At 51.7% G+C, this 22517-nt stretch overlaps 1 protein-coding gene across 1 annotated transcript in view; it reads right to left on the bottom strand.

The window, feature by feature from the left end:
• The window catches only part of NTM (neurotrimin), a 334211-nt gene that overhangs the window by 198902 nt on the left and 112792 nt on the right, over nucleotides 1-22517 (bottom strand). The gene's annotated exons all lie outside the window — the stretch shown is intronic.

The raw sequence follows: 22517 nt of genomic DNA, 5'->3' as shown, positions 1-22517 counted from the left end.
AGGGACACAGAAATAGCCTCAGCACGGAAAGCTCCGTGTCATCTCCTCATCAGGCCAGAATAAGCAATGAGCCTTTGCTGAGCTGAGGAAGGGGAAGGAAATGGGATGGGGGCTGCAAATGCCTCCCCCAAGATAACCCTGAGAGAAATCCAGCCTAATCACATCCCTTGCCAAGGAGCACAAGCCTTTTGGCAGGTAGGGGATGGATCTCAGGAGCTGACATGTCTCTCTGCTGTCCACAGCTGATGAAGTGTCAAATGAGACGGAACAGAGTCAGACCCATCTGGGGAAGCAGGCTCTGCTGGGGTGATGGACACCAGGAGGAGGAGGTGGCTGGAGCTCTGCAGGGACATGCTGCTGGTGGCTCCCGTGCTCAGCAGGGTGATGCCAAGGAGCATTTTTGGGCTGGCTGACCCTGAGGACCACGGTCACTCCTCCTCCTCTCTCAGGGCGGACACAAAGCAGGAGCAGCCTTTGTAATTGCCGGCGCAGCCAGCGGTGACAGCACTCATAGTCCTCAACACCCATAATGATGATCATTAATTACTGTCCTGATTCATTAGCATGAGAGGGGGTCCCTGGACAGGCTCCTTTGGATCTGACAGGTAGCTCAGGGCTGCTTGGGACCAGGGCTTTGCAAGAGGGATGCTTTTAAATATCCAGAGCAGTGGCTGGGTTTTTCTGCGCTGTGAGGACAAGGGGAGGAGAGCAGCCCATAACTCTCATCCCTGGGTTACACTGACTCCCAAAATCTTTTCACAGTTCCCTGGGCCAAGGGCTGCAATGGGAACAGGGGAGGGATGGAAACATGCTGGGAGGCACAGTAATACATCTGGGGGTCACTGGTAGGGTGTAATAAAGCTACACCCCTCCCCTCAGGAATGTGAGAACTGGTAAAGAGAGGAGGACACATCCCTTATTCTCACCCACAGCATCTTCATCCCATACAGGGATGAATAAAAATAAGAAATTGCCAGCCTGGCCCCTGAACTGTCACAGCTCCCTCCACAGCCACTCTAGAAGAGCAGAGAGGGACCTTCAAGATGTGGAGGATGAGGTTTCTCCAGGGCCTTTACAGGAATTTGTTCCCCAGTCAATGGCACTCCCCTCCCAGCCTAAGGAGACACCTTCTCTCTGGGGGTTTGGGTAGTCAGGGACTGAAGCAAGGCAAGAGATCCACCAAAACGAAACACAACTGAAAAAAAAATCTGCTCACAGAAAGCCCAAAATACTTATAGCCATGAGGTGCTGTGTTTCATGACACCCCTTAATAGGATCAGCAAAACAGGGTCAGCATGTAAAATACAGCTGCTTTGGAGATCACCAAACATACTTTAATCTGCAGTGGCTTTTCACCTCTAGGGCCCTGTGAACTGATATATACACCAGCTGCTTATTTAGCTGATCCTGTTAAAAAGGTATCAGAATAAAGCAGAAAAGGGGGAAAGAAAGAAAAAAAATAAATCCTTCTTTGTGTGAACTGAGCCAGAGAAAACTTTCCCTCTAGCAAGACTCTGGCAAAAATCCCAGTCCCACTCCACCAGTGCTTTGAAATACAAACAAGAGGATGTGCTGGTCCTAAAGCACGTTTCCCACTGCCCCAGGGCTTGCTGCCCATGGGGGGGGCCTGGAGGTGCTCCTGGGGGCTGGGTCTCTGAGCAGGGGTGGTCAGCACCTGGGAGATAAGGTGACAAGGAGATACCAGAAGGCAGAAGGAACCTGACCGCAGGGAAGCCTTGATGGGTGGGTGCCTTGGAGGGAATAAAGCGTGATGGAGTTTGCATCTGACCCCAACATGAAGCTCCTCTTTCTCTGACCCCTCCGTTACAGCTGTACCAGAGCCTGAGGGGCAGTAGCAAAGGGGACTTTGCCACGTAGCAACATCTTGGAGGGACTGAGAGAGCTGAGAAGTGGGGAGCTCTGGTCAGGACCATGCTGGAGAAGGATGCTCAGCACATGCCACTGCCTGATAGAGACATCACACAGCAACTATGCAGGAGAGAGAGGCAAGAACTATCTTCACACTTTGCTCAAACCAGGAGAAAAAGCCATAAAGACAAGATAAAAAGAAAAACAGCTTTGGCTGCCTTGAGTTCGTTATCTGGGAAAAGCCTCAGCACTTAAAGGGTCTGCTGGCCACCCAGGTTTACTGCAGCCTGCTGTCATCCAGCTCCTATCAACCTGTTGCTGGTGGCTTTTTATTTGGGGTCTGCTTTTTGGTTGAGTCTACACACCAAAGGCAATAGAAGGGGGCTGCCAGAGCCCCAGGCCCTGTGTGCAGCCTCCAAGGCCACTTGATAGGAAAGCTGAGCCATTTCTGCATGAACCTCCTGCTGCAGGGCCAGCAGCTGCCCAGCAAAGACCCCAGCAGCACATTTTTGGGGCAGGGGGAAAAAAGAATAAGGCAATAGAAATAACAGTGTGAGCTGGGCAAATCCCAAAGGGAATGAGGTTCCTTAACTTGGTGTGAAGAGCACCAGCAAAGCGTGAAGGAACAAGAGTTCATCCTTGCACAATAACTCATCACTATGGGATATCTTCTGGAGGAGCAGCACACTCATCCTCGGAAAAGACCCAACCAGGGCACCCAGCTCGAGGAACCCCCCTGACAAAAGCAGCACACCTGTTTCTCACCCGTGGGTCCCACCAAGAAGTCCAGGAGCCTCAGTCCCAGCCCCTACTCCTGTGCAGAACAGTGACTCATACTGCTCATGGTCAGTATTTTAGCTGACCACAGCTCCTGATACACTTTGGGGAAGTGGAGGGACTCACCCTGAAACCATCAGCACACCAACAAATAATCCTCAGCTTCTTTTAGCCTTTAACATCCTGAAATCTCCTTTAAGCAGAAGGTTAATAGCATTACATCAGGACAGGTGATGTTTTGGGGCAGCAGCTTGGCTGGCATCATCCTGCAATAGCTCCATGAGCTGCAACTGGCCCCTAAATTCAGCCACACTGTTCATTTATTCATCTAGCCTGGACTAAGGGGCACCAAGGAGCCCTCCTGCCCGGTCCTGTCCCTGTTCTTTGGTGGGAGCTGCTGCACTGGGCGCTGTCACAGCAGGAATGCTGCTGCTGGCACTCAGGGCTGATTCAGCCCTGACAGCATCCACTGGATCAGAAAGAAAATTGGAATGATTGTGGCCCCTGCACACACAGCACACAGGAGCCAGGGACAGCAGCGCTCGGTGCCTCCAGCCCTGACCTTTATTTTCCATTAACAGACCCGGGTGAGTCTTGGCTGCATTTGAAGCTGCACAAAATGAATGGAAAATAAGTGGGATAAACAGCAGCAGTTAAGGGCCTTTTTTTTTTTTTTTTTCCCCCTCTCCTTTTTTTTTTTTTTTTCCTAGAGGAATGCTGAACCAATTGCAGCAAAGTCACTGCCACACAGCGAGCTGCTTCTAGGCATGGAGGACTTGCTGGGAAGCAGCTCACAGCCTGGGGACAAAACCCAGTGGAAAGCTGCACCATGGGGAAAGGTTTGCAAGTCCCCAGATGCTGGAAAACACCTGGTTCCAGTGCCAACACGACAGAGCCATCCCATCCCCAGAATAAAAACTAAGTGAACAACTAAGTGAAGACAAGGTACAGGATGGGGGCTGCTGAGAGTTGCATTAACTTTATTCCAGTGTTGCACACCCTGAGCATTTCCCATTCACCCCAGGGATGCAATTTGCTCCCCTAACTGGGGTATTTTGCCCCACCACTCTGGTAGGTCCATTGAGCATCACCCATTTGGCAAAGCCCAAAGAGAGAAGAGGGCTCTTGCACGTGGCTTACACACCCCAGGTGATGTCAGCTCCAATTTGGGCTTTTATGCCCCCAAATTGCCAGCAGAGGGAAGGAAGCCAGCCCGAAGCTTTTAAAAACATTAACCTCCAGTGATATTTACCAAGCAAACAGGGACCTCACTCAAATTAAATGGAGATGTTTTGATTCCCTCTGCTATTCCCCCAGCAGCTATTGGGTGCCCCAGAGACCAAGGCACTGAGCTGCTCCTGGGGAGCTTGGAGGCCACAGGGATGGGCATCCCAGCCCTGGAACACCTCTGGGCTGCCTGAGCAGGTGGCCAGGCATGGTGCAGGAAGGTGTGCAGGGATGGGACTGGTTAAGATAAGGAGTTTTAGGATTCTAGTGCATGCTGTGCTAGGCTACTAACACTTTAATACTTTAAATCCAAGCTCATCTCACAGCTAGACCTTTAATTTAAATTTATCTGGATAGGTGCTCCATGTTTAATAAATAACTATTGATTATTTGAAGAGCACATGGGTTGAGGTTTACCACCTAAGGCTGAGTACACATGTAAAAATGCACAGTACCTATTACAGCCTTATTAAACCTTGGTCCTAGGCATGTACTAATAGCAACTTGCTATTTAATTAGCCAGTGATCTCAGGTCTTATTGGGGAACAAAAATAAATAAATACCAATAGGGACATAGCTCTGACAGCCCTGGGAGATGGCACCTCCTTCCCTCTTTGCTGTCCATGGAGGGCATGGCCACCCATGGCCAGCACTGAGGAGAGATCACAGACAAGGGATGGTGGCCTCAACATCCCTGCAGGTCCAGCACAGCCTGTGACCAAGCCCCATACCACCATCCGTGGGGACACCAGCCCCACATGGCCAAGCCCAAACCATGATCACCCACCAAGGCTGAACCCCCATCTCCCAGAGACCAATCCTGGAGCTGCCGACTTCTCCTCCACGACTACCTCTCCTGCGAACACTCTGAACATCCCTCCAGGACCAAAGTGAGTCCTGTGGTTTGCAGTAGGCAATGAGTGCATCTCCCCCTTCCCCTGGCCTCAGCATTACCATATTTCACACCGAACACCAGATATTTAAAGGTAAGTTTCCATCAGGATCCATGAGGATTTATCTACGCGGGCTCCCATTAGCGGTAATAAGATGAAGGCGATCAGCCTCATACATTTCACTTTGGCCAGTATAAATGCCTTCACATTCATTAGACAGATGTCTGCTGGAGTCACGAGAGGGGAAGGGGGGAAAGAAGAGGAAGAAAAGGAAGAAAAACAACTTCCAGGCTACCTCTAGCTTTTTCTCTGCCAGGAAGGTGGTTGGGCGTAGTGGAAATTCAGCAGGCACCAGCTGGGAGGGTGCAGAGCAGGCTGTTACACCTGGACCCTCCCGTGGCAGCTGTCCCTCTCCCATTTCTCCCAGCCCTCACAGTCCTTACTGGGTAGATTTGGGCTTGTTTCGGCCATTTCTTTGCAGGATTTTGAGTAGCTTGTTTGCTCTGTCCCAGTGGAGGTTGCCATCTGCCAGCGCGTCACCCCGACAGGCGATTTTGTCAGTGCCACAGTCGGCGTCACTGTGAAGGTGACACTTTCCAGGGGGCCTGGCTATGCGTTTGGGCTGTTGCTTTTTTTTTTTTGTCTGCCTTAAATTTATTCACAGGGCAGAGTTAAAAAAAAATAAATAATTAAATTCAAACACGATCAGAAAAGACTTTGTAAAAATAGTCGTTACAAAACTCGATGCTTTCAGATATTGTTATTGTTCCGGTGAGCCCCAGAGATAACAGCTGAAATCAGGGCCCTGCTGTGCACTTCACAAACATGCAAAAATGGTCCCTCCCTTCAGAAAAGGTCTGTACTTGCTCTGAATTATAGTACAGACAGAAGAGATTTGGTGTTAAGCCCTGCAGACGTGTCAGATGTCTTATCATGCATTTACACAAGTAGATGTTAACCCTGAAGCATACTGATGGTGAGCTAAAAGTCATCTTGGTGTTCCAGCTGACTCGTTCAGCTATTCTTTGGCTGTGTGCACAACCTTTTGCTTCCTTTTCAAGTAAAGTTCCCTTAGCACCCACAAACCAACCTAAAAAGGGTGCTCAGAGAGCATTAAGCCCAAGCCAGCACCACGCAGAGCTGGGTAGCACACTACTAGCATGTCCCCAAATCTTTTGCACCATTAGCTCCCTGCAGCCAGGAACCAGACTGCTCTTATCTCCTACTCTTCCTCCCTTCTCACCGGGTCCAGGCAGGGTCTGGACAACCTTTGCAGAGCTCCAGCACCATTGAGCCAAGTCACTGCTTTCCTGACATGACATTTGTTATCCTTAATTACCAGCTTGGCTTCATTTTAAAGTCATTTACACTGATTACTCTGACTGCTGCCTTGGGTAGTCAATGACTTAGATTAACTAATCACAGCACATAGGAAAATATTTTAAATATATGTATATTCACCTAAATTCATTTAGTGTCCTGCTTTGCAGCATCTTGGCTTAAATTGATGCCCACTTGTTCCTCTAATCTGACACGAGCTCAAAGAGCCTCGTGGCATCAAATCCGCTCAGTTCCCTTCAGAAATGTGTAAACCCTCAATGAAGTCCCTTCTTAATCCCCTTTTTGCCAGTGATTACAGAGCTGGTGTCTCTCTCAGCCTGGATAAGTGTCCCCACATCCCCATCGTGCTGCCTTTTGTCCTGCTCCATGTCACTCCCACAGCACAACTGACCCTGCTGTGCCCAGGGATGAGGGCTAATATATTTACAAACTGCTGAGCCTTTGGGGTAGTTCAGACCTTTGCTTTCACTAAAACCACCAGACAAGAAAAATTCAATTAAAAAAAAACAAAACAAAACAAAATGGGGAAGAAAGTTGAAATTCTCCATTCTAAATTCCAGCTTGTGGCAAGTCCACAGCAGAAAATAAACTCCCTGGATAAGTGAAGGCTTCAAAGAGAAGATGCATTTGCTCTGTGGCACCACAGCACCTTTCCTATCCCACTTTCATGTGCCCCAGGACCCCTCACTGCACCCACTCTCATTTCTATCCCCCTAAACCAGCAGCAGCCCCATTTCTTGCTCTGGAGAGGATGCTCACTTCCCTGAGCTCTCCCCTGAAAAGTCGTGGATGCCTCTACTCTCTTCCCATGGTAGATGGGAGCATCAGGGCTATCAGCACCACGAAGAGCCAGCAGAAGACAGCTCCACGTGCAAACAGACAGACAGATGGGAACACGGCCCTCCTGAGCCAGTGTTTCTGGCTCTGCTCCCTGCTGAGATGGATTGCCGTGGTGTGGCATGCAACAAACTCCTTGAGGACTTGGCATGGGGAGGAAAAGCAGCTGCAAGAGCCCCAGCCAGCTCCCGACGGGAAGGAACGTGCCTTGAGCAGGGGTCAGAAACACACACACGGTGAAGCTGCTCGGAGGAGAAGTCGTTTCAGCTCGACGTAGCCTGATGGCTGGGAAGCAAACAAATGGCTGACCAGCAGGAGCTCACCCCGCCCACGGCATGACAGAGCTGGCAAGGGCTCTGCCCAGCCCAGCTGCTCCCCAAAATGGAGCTGTGAGACCCAGAGGCAGCACAGGGCCCGCCTGGGCTCAGGAGCCCCTAAAGCCTTTGACACAAGCACCGGGTGGGAGCAGAGGAGGGAGCAGGAGGTGCTGCTGCCTTCCTGTTCCTCCAAAGATGCTCCGTGCATTTGCACAGGGGCACAGATGATGCAGCACTTGCAGGAGAAGTGACCCACACACACAGGAGAAATCTCTGAGGGTTCAGCCTGGGGACATGGTGGAGATGCCCCAGGATGAGGGGGCGGGGATGGTGCCCCCAGGAAGTGCAGTAATTTCCCACACAGGGGTTACAGAAGCCCAGCACAAGGCCACATCCAGCTCCTGCCACCTCCCCCCCTCCCATGTCTCTCACAGAGTTTGAGCACTAGAGCTTCTGAGAACTGGAGAATATTCCTCATTAACCAGCCCTCCATTGCTCCCCATTCCTAACCCCATTTGCACCTCCCACTGCAGCACTGAGTTCTGTCCAGCCTCAGAGCCCTACACCACGCCATGCCTGCCCCCATCTGCTGCAACCTGTGCAAGGGGGGACAGCAGGGCTTTGCTGCCAGACACGGCTCTGGTGGCATCACAAAGGAGAGGGGAGAAGAGCAGGAGGGCTGAGCTGAACCATCCACACAAGCACCGTGTCCCAGGCTGAGGACGCTCAAGGTCAGGAAGAGCTGCAGCTCCACATCACAGACCTGCTCCGAGAAATTTTGTTCCCCAAAGTCTTCAGCAGAGATGACGGGGAGAGCCGGGTGGCAGGGTGAGGACCACGGGCCTTTTCCATGGCTCGTCTTCGCCATCTAGTGCTCAGCTCTCCACAGAGAAGCGAGCTAAAGCCATCCCGCTTCCTCTTCCACCGAGATACAGGCAAAAAACTGGATCATTTCACATGTACCGAAATGCCCAGGATGGAAATCCGACCCTGAGGCGATTAGGACCTGGTTCCTGTGCAGCTGGAGCCCCAGAGCTGGAGATGGTCATAAAAGCTCACGTTTGAGCCATTTTTAAGGAGTATATTTCACACGTGGATGCAGAGAACGGAACCGAGTGGTCCCAGATGGAGACAGGAAAGGTACAGGCAGGGTACACTGGTTTTGACACCTGAAACCTCACCTTCTGCTCCTGCTTTTCTCATGCCCACAGTGCTCCCCCTTTTCCTTGGCTTTGAGAAATCACTGCAGGTGCCTTGGTTTCCCCAGTCAGAAACAAGCAGAAGGGAAGAAAACAACTCTCTTGAGAAACAGAGAAAAATATCTGTTTTCATACCTCATCACTATGCTGGGAGTTTCAAGGGAGGAAAGTTTGCCAATGCCTTCTAGGAAGGATGAAATGCCTGAATGCATGATGCTTTCCACAAGACCCAAAATGTATATTCCTCCCCAAAAGACCTTGCAAGGGAAAAGCAGAATTTGAAATCCACCAGCCCAGACGTTTGCTAACTCAAAAAAAATTAAAGCATTTCAATTGATATGGGAAACACAGGAAGCTGCTCCTGCCATGCCCTCTGGGGAAGAGCACAGCTGATACTCCAAAGTGAGGAGGGAAAAAAAACCAGTCCCACATGGAGCTGCAGCAGAAACCATATAAACCAGAAAATGTGGAACCAGAGCTCAGCCCGATGTGCTGAGCCCAGTTCTCTCCCCAAGTGCTGCAGGATGCTCAACTGCTGCATGAGTTGCCGGCAGGGCAGCGCTGGCTGGACAGGGTGGTCTCCAGCAGCCCCCGTGGTCCCCGAAGTGCCACCAGGCTGCTTTGCAGTGCTGCAGGAGGGGGTTGCCATCTGCTGACGAGCCGCAGCCCTGCAGGCTCCTGCAGCTTGTCCTGCCTGTGCGCTGCTGCCTGCACGGGCTGCTGCACAGGCAGGGGTGCCTGCTTCTCTCCAGGCACTGCCCTTGCTGGGGCTGGAGCTGCATCCTGCTCTCCTGGAGCCCAGTGAACTCTGGAGTGGCTTCCTGCAGCCTGGGCAGGATGAGGCCCCTGGCCCGGGATGCTGCCCAACCCTGGTACAGTGGGGAAAAGGCAGCAGGATTTACCAGAAGTGGCTGCTACTCACAAGTGAATAATCAGCTTATTACAGATTCAGATAGAAAATCATAATATTTGCTAATCACAATATTAATTTCTTGCTAATTGGCTGCCTGATGGCACAGGCAGAGCACGGGAGCACCAGCTGGCTGCCAGAGCAGTGCCTTGCCTGGCTGCTGCACCACGCCGGAGGCTTTGGCTTCCTCCACCAAAGTCAGATGGAGAAGCTGAGGTCCCTGTTACCTGGGAAGGGAGCAGCTCCCCGTGTTTCACTGTCCTGCCAGAGGGACCCTCACTCTCCACTTACCTGAGAGCAGGAGGGGAAGGGGGTCAGTACCAGGGCAGAGAAACTGAGGCATAAACAAGCCACCCCATTTGAACTAGAAGAGCAAAGCAGAGGACCCTGAAGCGCAGGGCAGCATTTTGACACTTGCACCATCTCCTTCTGCAGTATCACACCATGAAGCCAACACCACCACTCCCCACCCACCTCCAGGACTGTCCCCATGCCCCCTCCCCTGGGGACAGAGGTGTGCAGAGTAGGAGGGCAGCTTTTGGCTGTGGCTCTGCCCCCTTCACAGGTAACTCCTCTGCGTGGAGCCTGTGCAACATAATGCAGGTTGGATGCCAGGCAAGGCTGATCACAGTCATTGCTGCTGCTGCTAATGAGGCCCTTAGGCTAATTAAAAAGATGAGTAGAACACAAAAACATAATGAGGAGCCAGTTTATCAGTCAATCGGAGGACATGAATACGCCAATAAAACTTTGAACTACCTCCTTGCTGCCAGCATCCCAGCTCAGGCCCAGCCCAGGGCTGGAGGTGGACCAGACTCACCAACATGGCTTTGTGCTTCTCAGCTCCTGGCCATGGACAAAACAGGGAGACAAGAGGCTGGGAGAGGCATGGAGCCTCCCCTCCAGTGTTATCTGCCTGCCTGGCACAGGGCTTGCATTTACTGGGCAGAGGATGAAGGGCTTGAACAATATCTAGCGAGAGGGACACAGGCAGCTCACCCTCTTTGGAGCTGGAGAACTTCAGCAGATCCACTTGGACATTGTTGAACCCCCCCCAAACTCAGCCCCATGGCTCTGTGCTCCAGGGACATCCAGCTTTGCAGCAACAAAGCAATGTTTCCCACCTCCCACAGGTTTCTGGGCTCTTCCCTGGCCACGAATGACATCTCAGCCATTGGTGCCACACATCTGCGTGCACAGAGCTGCTCCACTCCCTGCCTGCTCACGCCACATTTGCGAGGGCAGAGGATGGTGGTGGGAGGCTCCTTGGAGCAGGGCCCCTGGAAGCTGCAGTTCCCTCCCCTGGGTTTCCCATTAGCCTCTAACCAGGTGGAACGAATGGGCAGGAGAGGCTGCAATCCCACTGCCACCACGTTATCCTTGGTATTAATATTATTAGTATTATTATTCTTCCTACGCCAGGCCCGGGGAGTGATAGTTGCAAGATGAGCACCTCAAGCAAACCACGGGGCTGGGGGAGGAGAGGATGGCTGGCAGTGCCTGGTCCTGCTCCAAAGGCACCCAAAAAGTGCAGAAAGGGGATATGTCTTACCTGGCTCCAGCTGGGGGGTCCCAGCATCTCCCACAGCTCCCACCCAGCCCTGTTCCCTGCACCTCTGACCAAAGGACACAGCCGGGTGCCAGTTCTAGGGGTGTTTTTCCTGATGAATGCCCTTCCTGGGTTTCCTTTCTAAACATTCTGGCTCCACTTGCGGAGGAGAGGGGAAATCTCAGGGGTGTCTTTGCAAGAAACAAATGTAAACACTTCTACCTAACCAGCAGCAGCTGGAGCTGGCGTGCCTGGGCGCCCCGGGGCACCAGCAGCACAGAGATACGGGGGTGGGATGAGGGAAGGGGGAGGGATGCTCTGCGGCTGTGAGGACTGCGGGGGTTTGGGAATGGGAAGGGGCAAAGCAGCACGAGAGGGAAGGATGGGGAAAAGAAGGGGCTGTCCAGCAGGAGAGGGGGATTTCTGAACCAGCCCCTTCTCAAACCTATAGAGGGACACTCAGTTGCTGCCTGCATGTCCAAGCACCTGATTCCCCAAGGCAGCCCCTGATTACTGCTGTGCCACACGTTCCCTTGCAGGAGAGAAATGCCAGATACATCACGGGAGGTGTCGCAGACGCTCCTCCTGAGCTGCGATCCATTACAGCCGGGCAGACGCTTTGCAGGAGGAGGCGACAACACTCCATTTGCGGTCCCTGTCCCCGGGGCTGGGGCTGCTGGCGTGTCCCCAAAGCTCCTCCACACACCGAGATCAGGGACTGGCAGCGGCCGCCCGGGCAGGGGACACTGGCAGCACCGCACAGGCTGCCCCTGCCTGCGGGAGATGCTCCCCGCAGTTCAGCCTAGATGCAAAGATTTCACCCTGTTAAGCTTAATTGCACGTCCCCAGAAACACAAGATTGATGTGCTAAGCCCCAGCGGTGCACAGTTGCTCCTCAAATACACCCCAGGGTGGTCCAGCCCTGCCAGCCCCCCAGCTTGGTGAGCCCCAGCTCCTCTCCCCTGCCCGCCAGGCCGGCTCCGAAAACAGGGCTGCTAATTAAATTACACTTCCAGTCGAAACTGCTTCGTCAAGTAAATAAATAAATAAAAATTAGAAGGTCATCAAAGTTGTGTTTGGAGACCATCGCATTAGCATACATCTGCATAGCAATGAAGGGAAAAAAAAGGGCCATTTAAAGAGAGCTGGTAATTTACCCAGCCAAGTAAACTTCATTACCTTTAAGTAGCGCGGCACGACAAGCACTAATTCACACCTTTAACGACCCTGGCACAGATGGCAGAGAGGAACTGGGGAAGGGGCAGACAAGGTGCCCCGACCCCCCCCGGGAGGCTGTGGTCATGGAGCGGGGGGCACAGCGTCACCCCCAGCACCCTCGACACCCATCTGTGCCAGGGGATTTGAGTGTCAATACCAAAGCTTCGTGTAATGGGGGTGTAAGTGCAGCCCCCCCATGGCATATTGGGGGGGTTCGCTTCAGGTCCCGCAGCCCACCAGGCGCCGAGCTGCCCCCGAATCCCCCCGAGCACCAGAGACCACCTCGGCACCAGCACCATCGCCTGTCCAGCATCTCTCCAGAGCTCCGAGGGGCGGCTGGGGAGGAAGATGGGGAGCACAGGGATGCTCCCCTTGTCCCTCTGGATAACCCAGCACCCTGCACACCCTCCCAGGCAGCTCCGCTCGGGAGCTGGAGCCTTGTAGTACCCGGCGGAGCCGTGCGAGGCCACCACAGCCCCGCGCTCCCGTCTCTGCCTCTCCATTAAACGCAGCATCTGATTTCTCCGGTCTGTTACGTGTATCTTTATTTCCAATGAGGTCAGGAGTATCAAGGTTGTAAAATAACATCTTTTCACTTGTTTTCTTCCCAGATCTCATACAAAGCGCTTCCGAAGTCAATTATCTGCCGGCGGCTGTGCTCCTTGAGGCACATCAGCCATCTGACATTGCCGTGCCGGGGGAGGCAGGAACTGAGGGGCTGGGGAAGATAAAGGAGAGATGGGAAGAGGGGAAAACAGTATCTCCTGATGGGGATGTCAAGCCTCTGAAATGACAATCGCTTGCAAAAGACAATCGGCTGCACACGAGTGCTTTGAAAGCTTCTCCCGCATGGAAATACCAGCCAGCCGGGAAGGACGCAGCTCCCTGCCAGGTCTCACCCCCACAGCGAGCCCCACCATGGCAAGGAGCTCATCTCCAGCCCTATCCAGAGAACAAACTGTCACCCTTGGGCTGCTGCCCAAACTGTCACAGGATTGTCGGGACGTAACGGCGGTGTCCCTGCAGTCGTGGCACCCCCCCCTGGGGGATTCAGCACGTTTTGTTAGGGTTAGGGCTCCCCTTTTTCTACGGGCTGTGTTCTCAACCCACTGAAAAGAAAAGAGTGCTTTATTAGACTCAAAGAGCTTTGGAGAAGGTCTCAAAGGCACAGAAAGTTACAGTAGGAATATCACAGGAGAAGACACCAGCTCCCCCCCAGCAGGTCATGACCCCTTCTAGGAAACTCAGGTTCAAGCCACCTCTCAAAATCAAGCACAACGGAACGTTCCTTCATGCACCATCCCAGGCAGCCCTAACTGGTGGGATCAGGAGTCACTGCTTCTGTCCCCGTGCCACCCAAGGAGCCACCCGGCCAGGAAGCCAGGGCAACATCCTGCTTTGCTGCTTCCCTTCCCGTGCCCTCCCACCTGCTTCGTGCATGTGCTAAAGATTGTTTTTGGTAATGTCTCATTTCATTCCTCATCAGCTGCTTTCACAGAGCATAATCCCGGCTCGTCAACCAGCCCTGGAAAGAAAGGAGTAAATCCTGTTTGATCCATTCCTGTGCACTTTGAAAATGCAGAAGAGCACCTGAGGCAGAAACACAACAACCCGGTGTGCAGGGGGGCTTGCTGGGCTCCTGAATTATCCAGGCACCAGAGTCCTTTAGCTCTGGGTAGAAGCAGTTTAACACTATTTCCAGCTTGTTTCTCTCTTCCCTTTACTCAAGCACAGGCACAACTAGCCAACAACTGATGGAAAACAGTAACAACATCTTTAAAAGACAAGGTCGGGATTATTTCTTTTCTCTCTCCCCTTCTTGAGACAATAGCAGTGATGATGGTAATGATTACTGGGGACAATAAGGTAATTTCCCGCTGTGATTGAGGGCTCACTATGAACCACGATCACTCCTTGATCCTTATCCCCCTCTCCCTTGCCCTCCTGGGGACAAGGAGGTGCCAGGGCAGGGCAGAAACGTGAAGCAGGTGTTAGCTGGCAGGGAGAGCACCTCTCCCAGTTACCAGGAAACAAATACCCTCCCCTATACGGGTACTCAGCAGGTCCCAGCTCAGCACTGATGTGGCACAGATGCCACAGCATCCCCAGCCAGCCAGCCCCTCATTGCTTTCTTTTTCTGTCCTTATGGGCAGGGGAAAGACCTCACTGAAGGTTTTAAAAGCACTTAGGCAACTACTCCCCACTGCCATCAGTGGAAGCCTAGCATTGCAATACCTTGAATAAAATGGATCCCAGATTGGGATGCAGAAGAGATTTAAGGGCTTGGGCACAGGGCCTGTGGACAAGGCAGAGCTACAGTAACCGACTGTTCTTTATCTCTCACCATTTGAAGCCGCCGTGCTTGTTAACCTGAGTGGGCTCTCACCTCTCCTTCCCCCATGAGCCGAGTTAAGAAGTTGGATGTGGACCTCAGGGATGGGGACCAGCACAAAGGCATCTTAAACTGCTGTGACTGACTCTCAGCCAGACCCAGCAACACCCTGTGAGCAGCACAGCTACACACGGGCTGTTAGATTTGTGCTGTGTTAACTAGCCCCGTCTCAGGGCAATGCAGCTGGAGCGGCACGAATGCATTTGGAGACAGACTCCCAGAAGCAGCACAGACATTATTATGAAGTATCTGCACTGCCACAATACATGGCAGGTCCCATCATGGCACTTTCTGAGCACCTTGTAATTACAGATGCCTGTGTCCTCACAAGCCTCTGCAAAGGCAATGTGCCACTGCTGCTTCCCATTAACAGACAGTGATCTCCCATCCAGGGAGGCGAAGAGAAGGGTTTGCAAAATAACACTTACATAATCCTGGAAATGCTCAGCAGGATTTGCAAAAGCATCTGTGCCAGTATCTGCCTTGTTCTGCTTCTTGAATCTAAGCCGCCCAGGGCATCAAAACTAAACCTGCTCACGAGTGGCACAGAGTTAAAGTCCTCCAAGAGGAGCATCAGAGGGAAGCAGAGACCCAGAAGAACATCATTTCCACTAGACCCTTCCACCCCATCTGCACTGGGGGGTGACAAGGGGTCATTGCTAGGGCTGCAGAATTAAAACACGACACAGTTACTGAGAGCATTGACACCTCTCATCCCTCCCTTGCCTTCTCCCCAACCCTGCTAGACCCCACAAAGCCTTTTCCTCAGCTGCTTGGTATGAAAGACACTGAGCAAAATAAAGTTGTGTTGCAAAGTAATTGCACCTGGAAGGCAGAGCTGCTGCTGCGACCAAACACCAGGCACCGCCTCTTTGAAATTTGCAAGAAAAGCCAGAATACATTGGGAATAAAAACAACAAAGAAGAAAATTGGGACAAGCTGCACTAATACGGTGGAGGTGGGATCAGCCAGTAGCTGGAAAGGAGAGTGGGAGTGGAATTATTTTCCTTATTCCCTCGTGAGATGTAGAGACATACATATATCTATATAAATTGTTAGGGGTTTTTTAAAGATGTTCCTGCTTCTTCCTCCCCACCCATTAAAATCCAGCCTGGTTTCAGCTCCTGCTGTGACATTACCTCCAGGGCAACCTCAGGCAGGATTTGGCCTCAAAGGGATGTACCTGCCCCCCTTTTAAGACACCTTTTCAGGAAGCAGTAATGACCAAGCTGTGGCCAAAACTCTTGCAGCCAAAAACTTTGCAACCCCCGTTCAGAGAGTGACACAGATAAGTAATCCAGATCCTACACCCAACCATTTTTATTTTTTTTAATTCCTATTATTTTTTCAAACCCTCCTAGGATGCATTTCTCTGAAATGGCCTTTCCTCATGCCCACGGTTGTGCCTAGTGCCTGGCATGGGGCTCTGGGCTGGCAGGCACCCACAGGCATCTCTGCAAGACTGATGATTGATACAAGCAGGGAGGGACACCCTGGAAATCAGTGGTGTCCCCTGGAAATCACCCTGCTGCTCAGCTTCTGCGTCACCTCGTAAAGGTGATCCTGCTTGGAAACCAAGATATTCTCACCACCCCTTTTCATAATATTTTTTTTTATTTTTCCCTATGGCATCTCACTCCAGCAATAACTTGCAGAGATGTCTTAGGATGCCAAATAACAAAATGCATTTCTGCAGTGGCTTCATAATTAATGTTTGCATCGTTTATCTTTCGTGGAAAGATTATTCTGACTAACGAGGTTCTGGGCCACTAATTCATTACAGTGCCTTGTCACTTCCTGCTCCTTCTTATTACCCAGAAATAGACTCATTAGTCAGAGTTCAATGACAGGGAGAAATTGTGTTCGTTAATTTAATTCCTCTTCTTTCCCTTTCTAGGTCGGTGTTTGTCCAAAATCAGGGATTAAAAGGAGAAGGAGGCAACACGACCTGTTGCAGTGCTCAGTGCTTCCCAGCTGGCTCAGAGGGACAAAGCCTCCTGCCTCCTTGAGCCCATCACTGCAGTGACAGACACACATGGGGGTGGCTCATCTGCTTGGGCTTTAGCCTGCAAGTTTTTCATGGCCTGGGCAATGTTGGCTTGTGAGCACAAGGTTCCCTGCAGCAGGGTGCAGTTCAATTTCCCACACTGGGTGCACTCAGGGGAGGCAGGGAACTGGATGCTCAGCTGGAGCACTGCAGACCTCCACCAGGCCCTGCCAAGCCCACCCCCTTCCCACCAACACCCATAATACACTTCCCTATATGGGATTTACCACCTCAGTGTGATGGAGTTACAGCTCGGTATTTAATGACTTTGCATTTTGACATTGCTGCTATCACTCACTGTCTTGCTCCCAGAGACATTTCCAGCTGGGCATCCCCAAAAAGTTACAAGGAGCTGGCCTGGAGCACCAAAAATCAATAAATGGATGGGCAAAGAAGAGGGGAAATGGATCCCAAATGAGGAAGGCTAACAGGAAGACCTGCAGACTCCCAGTGGCACTGGATAGGCAGGTATTAAAAGCAACAGGTCCATTTATTTTCTGCTTGGCTCTTGATCAAGGCCCTTTCCTGCCCAGCTGCAGCACCCCCAGCACAGCACAGGCTTTTCTCTTATATTTACACAGCCTCAAGCACCCAGTCAAGGGGGGTGCAGTGGCAGGGAGGGGAATAAGTGGAGAAGAGAGAGAAAAAGCTATTTGAGCTCCCCCCTGGTGTGCACTGAAACCTAAGCAATGAGTTTAACACCTACATTATTTAACACACTTAACAGAGCAAAGGCAGGCCCGGCAGGGCAATGCGATGGGGGAACACCCTCAGAGGCATCTGCTGTCAGGACTGGTCAGCATGGAAAGGGTTAAAAACTCTTTGATTTAGGCAGGTTTGGCAGCACTTTCCTGGGATCAAAAGGGGGGTGTGAAAGGGAGAGGTATGAGGACAAGCACGATCAAAGGAAAAATTACTAAAATCTATACAGTGCTGTTTCCTAATCCCTGTGAAGTCTGACAGGGGGGCTGGAGGGGTGAGGGAACGGCCTCAGGGTTGACTTCGTCTCCCAGCCCACAGATTCCAACCATCTCACTACTCTTGCTTGTTCAACCACACACGGAAACCTCCCTCCAGCACAGCCCCAGCCCCAGCCCCAGCCCTCCCAGCCCGTGCCCCTCCACCACGGGGTATTCCCAACACCAAAGCACGGTGAGGGGATGAACGTGCTCATACTTTGGGGGAAGAAATCCCTCCATTTGTTGCTTTTCCAAGTGGGATCCGAGCAGAAACTCCAGAGCTCGGGGTGCCTTTGACTTCGCGGTCCCCCGCACCCCCGCTGGCGATGCTCTAATCTGAGCACGGCAGGAGGATCTGCTTTTCCCTGCGGGATCGGCTATTAACGGCTGACGCTTCGTTTAAACAAAGCCTTGAGATTGTCCAAATATTTGCCTCAAACACACTTCGTGTTTTGCCTCTCAGCTCAGCTCCCCTCGGGGGTGTTTTGCTCCGATTTTCCCATCCATCTCGGGTCCCCCAGGCCAGAGCCGCAGCCCCGGGAGCCGCTGCCGCCGGCGATGCTCGGTACGAGCCGGGAGCGCAGGGATGAGATCTCAAGTGCCACCCGATAAAACAAACCTCCAGCCTACACGTCGACTGCCTCCCCTGCCCTGAAACAAAACATCAAAGCAACGGGAAAATTCTCTTCTCGGAGCAAAGTCGTTTTCAAGTCGTTTACTTTCTGTTTTCCCTTTCATTCTGCAAATCCAGGCGGGGGAGGGGGGGGGGAAACAACAACAAATAGTTTAAACTGGAAAGCAAAACAGATTGTTTTCAGACTGTTCTTTTCCTCTCCGCTCCAAAATAAGGTGCAATTTGTATTTTTAAGACGAATTAACTATCTGTTTGCAGGAACATGCCTCAGCCCCCACATGCACACCTTGTCTCCTCCATGCTCTCTCCGTGACTCCATCCCTGCTCCTCCCAACACCCCCACACCGGAGCAGCAAAACGCACTTGGAGAAGTTTGACACTTCCTTTGGGTGAAGAAAAGAAGCAGCTGAGAAACAAAGATATGGCTTAAGAAAGATACCCTGCACCAAGCTGCTAATAAAGAGCAGCTGTCTCAGAGGGTCCCAGAGAGCTGCACATCCATGCAGACCTGGGGTGGGATGGCACAGACAAAACAACTTCAAGTTTAAAAAAAATGCAATTTCCTCGCAGTTTCCCTGCCAGCAGCTCAGCCAGAGCTGGGCTCTGGGATAACCCAGCCACGGGTTATTGCTTGGAGCAGAAGCACGAGCAGGGAGGGATTTTGATGTGGTCAACTCTGTTCATGAGGAGCAGAAAGGGAGATGAAAAATAAAGAACGAGCTGACAACATGGGTTACACCATGCTGCTCCACACTCGTCTGGGCTCCACAGGGATGCCAGGAGGGAAAGGACACTGCTGTTTGCTTAGGCAGGACTTTTTCTGTTGTTTACAGCTACTTTTTCCTCTTCCTAGACTTCCAGCTAAGCCCTGCTGCTGCACACCGTGCCCTGATCCCAGACAAGTGGTTATAAAGATATCTTGTTGCAGAGCAAAATAGGGCTGGAAACAATCATTCTTTCCTGCCCATTCCTGGAAGGTGCCCAGGGCATTTGCTGCTGTAATTTAGGTTTGCCTTGCCACGCCAAATTTCTGGAAGAAGTCAGTACACGTACAGAAGATCAGTCTGCAAAGTCCCCCAAGAAACCACCTCGTTCCTACTGCAAACCACCAGCAAAACCAGCTGCCACTAAACCATCCCAGATACTCACATGATGTGGTTCCCATTGTGGTGCTGCAGCCCAGCAATATAAGAGCAAGGTTTGTTCCATCAGCCCTGCCCTCAGAGCTTACAGGGATGAGAAGGATGTGTGGGAGATGTCTAATTTCATCACAATATGTACTTCAGGGGCTAAAATAATATTTCCATGTGCTAACTGGCTTCATTTCCCTATCTAGCATGTTTTTCCACAAAGCACCAAAAGCATAGCTACACCCCACACCATTAAGAAAAGGGATGAACAAGCACCAGACTGCAAAAATGCCAGCGAGCCACCACATCCATATACTTGACCATCAGCACATCCAGCCCACCAAACCCCCCATGGTACCACGCAGAAACCGACAGTGAGCTCCTCGCCCACCAGCACCTCCCTCTGCTTCTCAAGGGCTGCCAGAACAGCCTCTCCTGAGGCTGATTTTTCTCAAGACAGGGTGCAAGGGAGGATTTTAGGACAGGCTCAGCAGCCACGTGTCCCTCAAGGGCTGAGCCCTTCCCCAGGTTGGCGCTGGTACCCGCTCAAAGCCACCTACCTGTGCAGCTTTCTGATCCCTCTCCTGGTGCCACTGGCCACTGTGCCTGTGATACTCTTTACTGCACGTCTTATCCACCATGCTTTAAATAAAAAAATCCAACTTTGCCGTAAGGATGAGTAGAAAAAAATGTCACTTACCTATTAGGAAAGAAAAAAAAAAGGAGAGAGAAGAAAGAAGTAAAGTATTACACAGGAGTGCTTTGAAATCAGGTCAGCTTAAAGCTTTGAAATCACAGAAATTGAAAGATATTTTCCTCCCACTTCTTTTTCTCTTTTCCCCCCCCTCTTTAAAGGACTCTTGACTTTCAAAGTGTTTCCTTGAGTCCAGTTTTCTGTCCCTTATGGTGTGTTTTTTTTGCTTTGTGCTGTGCCCACCTCCCTGAGCAAACACACGTGAGCACAGCTGCAGAGGAAAAAGGTGGAGAAAAGCAAAATATTAAATAAGGGGGAGAAATGGTGGTGGGGAGATGACATGGAGGAGTTCATCTCAATGCACCTAAGATGAGCACACTGCAGTGGCCCCATCCTTGCATGCCTCAGCACTTCCCCATTAACTTTCCCAGACTGTCCCCATTTAAGGGATGGGAAATACAAATGCAAGGGGAGCACAGGAAACCTTCCCACTCCTCCTGTGGCTCAGGACCAACACATGCAGGGCTTTCTCCAGCTCATTGCTAAACAATTTAAGCTAAAGGCTCCTACTCCATCTTTTAGAGAGCTGTCTGCAGCCTAACAGGCCCTAAGTTTTATCATCTCCATCTATCCACCTGCACACCTTTACAACATGCTCATTTGCTGGTGTACCAGCTATGCATTGAAAACCTCCAAAGGGCAGAAATGCTACAAGTCTCACTTGTTCCAACTTGGCCAGGTCTCACCCCTCTTTATCCCTTTGCAAAGCACCTGCAGCCACACGTGCTGCCCGATCAGGAAGCCTGTGTGTGTGTTTCAGACCCTCTGAAGGTGCAGGGGTTATCTGTCCAGGCTGAGAACTGTGCCAGCAGTTCCCACAGCTGCAGAGCAGCCTGGACCCATCCATATACCACTCCCAGCCTGCTGCCCCACAGCTCAGCTGTGGTGACTGTGGGTGCCTGCAAGCCAGCAGCAGCACACCAGACAGGGCAGGCAGGATGCTGCAGTGGAACAAGTGTACGTCCTGCTGCACCCTGGGCTGTTTGCAAACCCACCATCCCTAGAACCTACCCGCTCCTGAGCACAGGTAAAGGTTGCTACGCAGAAAATAAATCCTTCTGCTTGAGACAGGCTCAATTCATTGTGCTTGTGATGGGTGGTGGGGTTTTACTGCAAAGCACCAGACTGAGAGAGTCCAGCATTCCCCATTTGTAACAGGAAGCTGGAGCACCAAGTGCTCCATCACCTCCAAGTGCTCCATCACTTCCATTCCCTGTGGTCACAATGCCACGGTTGGCTGGCAGCAGCTCCCTCCTCCTCCCCTCACTGGCCCCACAAACACCCAACACCCCAACCCAGCCTGCTGGCCTGGACCACTCTTTGGTGGGTACATGAGACATAAACCCCTCTCCCTCTCTTTCCTGCAGAGATCTGAGGATCTGCTCAGAGGATGCCCCAATTGCTCTGCAGCCCCAGCCCGGAGCAGGGCTAACAAAAACCACTCTATGAATTCCTGATTGCTTTTCTTAGCACCACTATAAAACCAGGGGTGGTGACAGCCTGGCTGCTCCTCCCCCCACCCCTTAACTGGCAGGGTTTCTCTCACTTCTAGCTGTAAGTCATTGCAGTGGGTTTAACTCCTCTCCCTCCCGCTGCCTGGGGAGGGTTTGGTGCTGCCAGTCAGGGAGGTGCAAGCCCTGAGCAGGCAGGAGTCAAGTCCAGCATCTTCCCATGGTATGAGAACAAAGGAGCCAAAACCCACAAAGGTCTCCCAGCTGCGGCAGTGCCAGCAGAGCCAGCCCCAGCACAGCCATCGCTAGATGGGGACAGAGCCCTGCTGGAGCTGGGGAAGGTGCCCAGCATCCCCACAGCCCGGCCCCCAGGGCTGCTCCAGGAACCACAGCTCCTTCTCAGTGACCAGCTCCACTCCCGGCTGCAAAGCTCAAGTGGGAATGTGAGAAAAATCCTTAAGGAAAACCCAGGGCAAGAGTCAAAACCTTTTCCCCAGGTATATGTCCTCTTACTGGGTGTCCACAGCATCCCCAGCCTGATACTTTTCTACTTCCCAGCAAAGCATTTTGCTTTGTTGTCAGTTTTTCTAAGGTCTCCCTCTCAAACAACTATTCCTTTGAGAGGAGCTCTTGCTCTCCCTCCTCCCTGCTTTGTAGCAAGTTTTCCTGCATATTGTGGGGTTTTTTGCAGCAAGCATATTTATTGATTTTTCACACTGGGCAAAGCAACACATTCTACACCTGTGGGGATCTTAATTTGCAGGACCCATGGGGCTCCCTACCATCCCTCATGAAACAGGAGGGAGGATTAGGAGACAGAAAAAATGCATGACAGATTTAAACTGTTGCTCCTGTCACCCAGCAGGACACAGGTCCATGCAAGCACACAAAAAGCTTTCATCTTACTCATTTCTCACTGAAAAAATGACACGTTTTTCCAACTGACATGATTGTCCCATTATAGATCCTGCCCTGCAGCTTGTCCACAAGAAAATCACTGCAAATCACCCCAG

Source organism: Apus apus, chromosome 22, assembly GCF_020740795.1.
Source record: "Apus apus isolate bApuApu2 chromosome 22, bApuApu2.pri.cur, whole genome shotgun sequence".
Lineage (NCBI taxonomy): Eukaryota > Metazoa > Chordata > Aves > Apodiformes > Apodidae > Apus > Apus apus.
The sequence above is the reverse complement of the archived record's forward strand: the minus strand, read 5'-3'. Positions and strand labels throughout refer to the sequence as shown.